Below are 8,860 nucleotides of genomic sequence, written 5' to 3' on the forward strand. Positions count from 1 at the left end.
GATGACACATTCAGGTATACAGGGAGAGAATTGCAAGCATACAAGAAAGAACTGTTGCAACACAGGCTAGTGTTAAACTATTTAACTGCTGTCACTGGAGGGTATTGCGTAACGTTGGCCATCCAATTTGGAGTAAAATGTTGCACCTATGTCACCAATGATACCAGCGACCCCAAGGAGGTGATAGACCGAAAGATGGATGAAATTCTGCAGCTAAAATGGGAGTTTTGTAAGAACCATAACACTTCAGTGGCTGAAGTAGGGGAAAAGATAGAAGGATGGGTCTCATGGCTGAACCCAGTGAAATGGTTCTCAGGTCTAGAGGAATGGTTCCAGGAAGTGATCGCCAGCATAGGCAAATTCTTGATCCTTATACTGTTTGTCATCATAATAATTGGCCTATGTGTCCGGTGTGTTCCTATTGTGTTGAAGTGTGGAAAATGTAAAAATAGAGTAAGATGAAAGAACGAAATTATGATGGTGGTCAGTAATGACAATATGAATACCGAGGTAAATATAGAACTGCATTACAACCCTGAACTAGGAAATACCATCATTTAATGTATTATATTTAGACGTGCATAGAATGTATTATTGAAATGTTATTTTTAAAACACCTCAGATAATGTAAAGGCTCAATTCCCCTTCAAGACTGCCTTTATAAGACTGGTGCATCCCCACACCTTTCACATGATCTTCCAAGATCCGCGGTGTGCATATAATAGTAGTTTTATGTCCCCACCCAGAGACACATTATTGATGGATTAAGAACCACCTTGTGCCATCCCATAATAACACTAAATAGTATATAAATGTAACCCTAAATTATATTTTAAAATCAGATTGTGATAGCATGTTGTTCGCTATCAAAGGGTGGACTGTCGAAGCTGGATTATTGGCTGAGACAAAATCAGTTAAAATTGAATTGCAGCGATGCCATCTTGCGACTGGCTGCTAGACGCCATCTTGGAAATGAGATCGCAAGACGCCATTTTGTGAATGGCCGCTCAAGCGCCATTTTAGATAAACTCACAATTAAGTACATATGGCGATATTACTAATAGCACCATGCGATTGCATCTTTCACCATGTCTCATATACACATTAATACACAATTGCGCTGTTAACTAGTCGCATATTAGCGAATGCATAAGATCCTATATGAAAATGCTGTTTATTAGCTAAATGCGCACGCATCTGTCCCAAGTAAACTAGCGTCCTTATATTGAACCCCGCATACTCAAACATTACATATCCACATACAAGGTCCCATAAGCTTTAAGGTATAAGATTTAAGTTTGTTCATTTAGTATAAAGGCTGTGAAATTAAGATTATTTGGTAACTAAGGTTTTATACATGATAAGTAAGCCGTGTTTGGTTTTGTACTGATACATACTCTTTCCACAGTATTCCGGTATCGTCGGTGTGGAGATCGCATCATGCATTCTCAACTTATGGACCGCAGAGACTTCAAGCAACAAAATGTATATAATATGAACAACTGTTAGGATGTTGCATGAGGCGGGAATCCAGAGACCCCCAGTTGTTAGAGGCTAGGTTGGGTCTATTTGAATCAGCCTGTTAAACACTCTGTAACAGATGCATCCCCCTTGGGAACCAATGGCATCAGCAACAAACATCTCTATTGTTTTGTCTATTCCTGGGGGGTATAAATATGTGTGCTCCAACACTGGGCTTTTAGTTTTCTTGCTGAATGCTGATTGACGAAGGGGTTTCTTGCTGATGCTTAACATCTGGTCTGGAAGCGCTGCGTATGTATACTGTACTTGGGTCTGTATAATTCCTTTGTGCCGAATTGTGTCTGGATCAATAGCGTGTAACTGACTGTACTTTTACTTGAATAATACTTGTGCTTTGGAACCACAGATTCCAGGTCTGAAGTCTTTATTTACTGTATGACTGCGTACGCAAATCAGCGTCATCCTTAGAAGGTATAGGCAGGATATTAGAAGGTATAGGAAGGAGTGTATAGAGGTTCTAAGGCAGTATCGTTAAGGCGCTCTCCCTGCAGATGCTGCTGAGTAAGTTCTTGCTGCTGCCGGCTGCTGCTACGCCTGTCACACTGTATGACAGGCAGCGGCAGCCTATTACAGAGAGGCAGAGAAGAAGTGCTGCAGAGCCTGAGTGGCTCTTCACACAGACTCCCATTCCTTGCTGATCGGGAGTCCTCTGTATGGCTGCCTGTGCTGCTCAGTGCTGATGCCCCAGGGAACACTCTCTCCCTCCTGCCTGAGAGGTCTCCACTCCCTCCTATTGCGGCACCCCACCAATACCCTGTGTTCCTACCCACACTGATGTGCCTCTATGAAAATGTAAAGTATTAATGTGACTCCTGCCATTGTCTAATATAGGGCATGATTTAACTGGTTTCATTAAGGTTCAGGGACTTTTTGCACTGCCCCTTCAGCGGTGGTGGATGTTAGGGGATCAGTGAGTACTATGGCAGGCTCAAGAATTTGAACTAGGGAAAAATGGCAGTTGATGGCTGCACTGTGCTGAGGTAACTGCCAGTGGGAGCAGAGCTGCACGCTGTGTGTGTTTCACCAGATTCCCAGTGGTATTTCCCAGTGACCGGAGGGCTTCTGCCTTGACAGGCACTCGGTGGGCTGCAGAAGAAGGTATCCAATCAGTTGGGGAGAGCAATGGCTACAGATAAAGAGGACATATTGTCAGCCCTCAGTTATCAGCTGGAGCCAGTGTTAGTGTATGGTACAGGTCGGTAGCCCTGCATTACTGTCCACACACAGCCCAAGTCCATATTAGAGAGGGACAACGCCAGAGACACTATAACCCTGTAGCTGAACAAAGCATAGTCCCAACTATTTTCCACTTCCCATAACAGTGTTGTTAATACCACCGAGTGAGGAGTTACTGCCATAATGTAACAGACAGTTCCTCTGAGAGGGTCAGAAAAGCCTATAGAGAGTCAGTCAGCTGATCACACAGAGCTAATAGCTCCGCCTTATAGGAGGAGCCAGGACTGGGCAGTGTAATGAAAGTACCCAGTCAGTACATAGGGGGTATAGTGTTCAGCCCTGACCAAGGAACAGCACCAGAATCTTATTAACATCTTTTGAGCCATCAAACTTTCCAGTAATAATATTCTCAGAGACTTCCTGGAGCACAGTACTAATGAAACTTTGTTGCTAATGCTGGGATGTTTACAAAGTAACAACTGAGATCACATCAGTGTGTTGCAACTATTTCTATGCAAAACAAAGACACTTTAGTCCTTACTTCAGCACAGTTTAGCAAACACAGTATGTGCTGTATAACATATATAAATTGCAGGCTCCATAACTCTGATAAAGAGTCTACAAGGAGGAAATACGTTCTGGCGAGTGCACCTCCGAGCTCCATCATACTGAACTGATTTATCTCACTTTATGGGGCCCCAAGGTTAAAGTTAATATATTAATTGCCTTATTCTATGTAAAATGTTGTTGACACTGTGATCTGTTATTGAGTAATGCTTTAAATTGGTTGTAAGTATAAGAAGTTTGTTTTTCTATAGAAGTGTTTTATTATAGGGATAATACAACCGTATAAGTGTAATATTACAAAGCAAAACAAGTCTTCCCAGTCAAGTTTCCAGTTAAATATATTGTATAAAACATTATTGTGGTGAATGTTATTAGATATTGTAATATTTTCTGTGTGCAACGATCCTGCCTACTTGAGTATCACACTATCCTTAACCCTCACTGTATTATTCCCTGACTCAGTCACCCTGAGTCTCTGCCCCCTCCTATCACTACAGTACTCTGACTATATTCCACTGAAGATACTTTCTGTCACTAGCCGAGTCCCCACCCCCTCTACCACTCATTGCGACTATTCTAAACTACTCCCTCCTGGCTAAGATCCTGCCCCTCACCCAAAACCCTGCCCTTCACCTGAGACCCTGCCCACTCATATACCCTCTATTACTTTTCTAATCTACTCCATCCTGTCCCTTGCCAAGACCCCGCCCCCTTGCCCTGAGTCTCCGCCCCTTTTCCATTCTGTCTCTGAATTGTTTTCCTGTTGTGTGCCCTGGAGCTCCGCAGGGACCAGATACTTCCTCCTTTAGGACAGGTAAGTGCTAATGGAGGGGTAAAAATTTTTTCATGGGGGATGGTATGCTTATGCAATGGGGAGGGGTATATTTGTTTTCTACTTGTGGGGGGTTACTACTGTCTGTGCTAGGGCTGATGCAGTGGCGTAACTATGGAGGGTGCAGGGGGTGTGCTTGCTATGGGGCCTGGTGGCCCAGCAAGCAACCCACTGCACCCTTCATAGTTACGCCAATGTGCTAGGTGTACTCTGTGGTGAGCAGGTGGGTGGCCTGTGTGTGGCACTGCGGCATAGCAGCCAATATCACTACTGCATGGAGGTGCATGGTCTGTGCCCAAATCCAACATGGCGTCGTGGTGCCTGAAGTATTGTGCCAACTGGGGGCTGTCTTGAGTCCATGTAGGTTGGAAGCGCCTGCTCTCCATTTCAGTCAGGAGCTTCATGGTTGCCCTGCAGTGCCCGCAGGAACACGATCATGAGTGGGAGAGGGTGTATTGCGGTGCTCAGCCTGACCATGCCCAGCCGCCCCACACTGGGTAATGTTCTTTGGGGTGTAATGTATCACTGGAATCTCTATGTCTCCCCCCAGCTGCTGCAGAACTACAAAAACCAGCATGCCCTGACAGATCACTCTGGCATTTGTAGTTCCTCAGTCGGCAGAGGCACAGGCTGCTTCTATACAGATTGTGTGCCACATGTGCAAATTACTCTCAGCATGCTACCTCCTGATGCCATGCATGTGCTGGGTTACATCACATGTCATAGAGCAACAGATTTTATTTTATTTTATTTATTTATTACCAGATATTTATATAACGCACATGCACACACACATATACACTAGGGTTAATTTTTTTTTTGTTGGGAACCAATTAACCTACCAGTATATTTTTGGAGTGTGGGAGGAAACCGGAGTACCCGGAGGAAACCCACGCAAGCACAGGGAGAATATACAAACTCCGCACAGTTAGAGCCATGGTGGGAATCTGTTACATGTTACTTTACATGACATTGTATCATGTTGTCCCCCCTTCTTTATCCCATAGGTTGTGTCACATCCCTGTCAATGTGTAACATAAAACTACACAAATGTAATGTTCTGTCAGTGTGACATGCGAAGCTACATACATATAACAACATTTTAGTGTGACATAGGAAGCTGTAATATTTTGAATGTTACGTGTGTAGCTTCCTATGTCAAACTGACAGAACTTTCAGTGTCACACTGGCATAATATTCTGCTAGTGTGACATAGAACATTACATGTGTGCAGCTTTCTACAGTATGTCACACTGGCGTAATATTCTGTTAGTGTGACATTGAACATTACATATGTGCAGCTTTCTATGTCACACTGACGTAATATTATCAGGTGGTAACTACAACACTCACTGTGGTCACTGTGATGCTCTCTGTATTATTTGGCGGTCACTGTTACACTCTATGCATTATCTGAGAGTCATTACTACGCTCTCTGCATTATCTGGTGATGATCACACATCTTTTTGTGGTGCACGCTGAAGGTGCGCACTGTTTCTTTATAAAAGCTGGGAGTAAAGGTGCAAATTTAAATATTGCAGGGGGGTGCCAAACACCCTAACACTGGCCCTGGATGCTGCACACATGTGCGCGGCATAAATTCCTCTTCTCCTGGGCCGGCTCTGCCATACGGCTGTGGCGGTGGAGGTGCCCAACCTCCTAACCGCCCATGGGTGGAACAGTGGGGCAGTGCCAAAAACAGGACTGTCCTGCCAAAATCGAGAATGGTTGGAAGGGAATGCCCCCTCTATGGGGTGGCGCCTCTGCTCGACTGCACTGATCGAACATGCCTTGAGTTGACCCTGTGTAAAGTGATAAAGTACCAACCAACAGTGGCGTCACAAGAGGGGAGAAGGAGCGGGCCGCACTCTGGTCTCACCCACCAAGGGGTGACCGTGACACCAAAGTGCAGACTCCTCAGTGACAGGAGCCAGGTGCCGCACTATAGCATTACATGCAGCACTCGGCTCCTTACACAGTGAGGCTGCTGGCACTGCACACAGACTTGTCCCCATGGGTAGTCACATCTCCGGGACCCCCGGAGTGACTAAAATGGGGGTTAGGGCTATGAGGCCATGCCCCTACCAATGAGGCCATACCCCCTACTAGCTAAACCACACCCTTTTTTTTACCAGTGCACAGATTCGCTGCATGCACTACAATCATATTTGCACTGGGTATCACCATAGGCAGGGATGCCACTGCCAACCAATCAGCTCCTAACTGTCAGTTTACAGGCTGTGTTTGAAAAATTACAGTTATGAGCTGATTGGTTGGTACTTTATCTCTCTCCACTTTATCACTCTCCAAAGATTAGTGCATCTTCCCTAGAGGTGGGGGAAAGAAAGGGAGAGAACAAATTGGGTATTGGGGAGTGAAAGAGAGATTTATTAAAGCTTGAAGATAGATAATGTTGAGAGAAATAAAGTATGAACCAATCAACTCTTAACCATCATTTTTCAAATAGCCTGTAAAATGGCAGCTAGGAGCTGATTGATTGGTACTTTATCACTCTCCAAGGCTTAGTGCATCTCCCCAATGTGAGGATGATTGTGACAGACTACTTTTGTGATGTCACTAAGTTAGGAATAAAAGCCACTGCCTGGTATAGGACACTGAGTTATTAGCTGAGTGCGTGTTGTATCTATATCTATAGATAGTTTCTCATTGCTGTAACTCTTTAAGCATATGTGACTTCTTACAGTTACAGGTAAGTTTATATGAAACTAAATGATAATAGCTGTTAGCCTAACAGGCCGCAAGCACTGGTGGTTGTGGGGGTGGTGGAAGGGGATTACTTTATTTTGCATTTGTTTTTCATTATTTTACATGCCAGCTATCATCATCACTCATGGTTTTTTTTTTTGTTACTTTTTTGGGGCTGTTCACCCATATAATTTAAAAATGACCCTTAAGCAGTTTGAGGATTTGGGGGCCTATTCATCAACACTAAAATATCATTTTTAAGGACATTTTCCTTAAATAACGTTATTTTGGTTTTACAGATGTAACAGCGCAGGCGCAGCATTCTTTCCAGCTGCGGTAATGCAGTGTAGTAAGGGAAAAGTATCTATTTCCCGAAAAGCTATCATCGCAAAAATGACAGCTATTCGGAATAGATACTTATGGAGAGGAGGAATGATGAATTCCTCCTGTAATTAGGTAGAACTCCATGCAAGTTCTAAATCTAATTACCTCCATCAGTATTTTAGGTATAATGAATAGGCCCCTCTACCTCTTAATTTGCTCTTATGTTTAGTCAGTCTAATTTTTATTTTCAGAATTTTTTTACCTATATAATCAAGTCCATATGGACATTTTAAAAGCTGAAAAAGATTTAGGCTGTTACATGTATAGAATGTACTGTATGTAGAGAAGATGGGCTGCTTCAAGATTTCTATGTGTTATCTATTATCTATTCTCTATATTATAGTATCAGATGACATGTAAGTATCTTAATCTATGTTATCTTAACATACTGTAATTACATGCATTATAATGTGCTTCAGTCATCTTATAACCTTTAATAGGACTTGATCATAGAGGGAAGTCTGTTAAAACATCCCCCGTCTATTAGATGTGAATATTTATTTTCTTTATGTGGATTGAGTAAACATTAAGAAAGATGTATTATTAGTTTTTACTTTGCAGTAACTTCTACTTATGTATATGATATTATATGTACTAGTTGCAATTCACAAATAAAATAGAAAGAATGTATTATACAATGCAACTACAAAAAAAAGATTAATAAAATGAAAAAGCAGCTGGCCAGGGAACTGTATAATTGAACATTAGTAAATTGATCTGATTTGCCAATCAGTATATTTCTCCATTTTGTAATGTCAGATTTTCATTGTATATGAATGAATAAGTCGTAGATCAAAATAAAATGCAGTTATTTATATTTGTAAATGAATTGCTAGCAAAACACCTGCTTTTCTGCATGCTTCTGCCGACCCTGCACACCCTACACTAGGCCCTTAGAGAGCTGGCCTGGGCCCCAGTACTATCGTGGGGGCAAGGCCTAATCACAGGAGGTGTGGCCATGACCCCTTAGAAAAACAAACAAACATTTGAGCACTGGGGAGTGCTGTAAACTCCTCAGCCTGGTGCAAATCCATGAGAGGGCTTGATCAGTGTGTTTGCTCACCCCCGCCACAGGCAGAGGAGAGGAGACTGCTGCTGCTACTGCTCAGCGGCAGCGAGCAGTCTCCCTGGTCTCTCACTGCAGCCCAGCACATCGCAGCGTGTGGTGGGCTGCTGACAGGTAAAAGTGAGGAGGTTGGGGTCGGACCCAGGCCCCCTCCAGGCCCACTCCCCCCTCTTGGCACCCCTGTCCTACAGTTCATTCTATGCATCACTAGTGGACAGATGGGAATAAAGTTTAATAAATGGATCCATCTTCCCAGTGTATATTGAAAATACATGTATCTATGTAATGTGGGTAATAAGCCAAGAACATAAATAAGTTATAGCAAGTCACATTATTACTTGTTGTATTTACTTGACAACCATTGTGTATATCTTTCAGAAGAGAATTTACCATCAATTGCACAGTTTCTGTGCGCTATTAAATAGCCATGAATGTAAGAACGCCTTTTAAGAACATGCTTCAAGAGCATCCGGTGTTCTTACTATGTCTGTATGGTTTCCTCTTCCACCTGAGACCTGCAGAACCCTTTTACACATCATATATGACTGGGCCCAGCAAAAAGTTCACCATGAAAGAGGTAAGAGAAC

The sequence above is a fragment of the Taudactylus pleione genome, unplaced genomic scaffold, assembly GCF_031769625.1.
Source record: "Taudactylus pleione unplaced genomic scaffold, aTauple2 ptg000479l, whole genome shotgun sequence".
In the NCBI taxonomy this organism is placed as follows: Eukaryota; Metazoa; Chordata; class Amphibia; order Anura; family Myobatrachidae; genus Taudactylus; species Taudactylus pleione.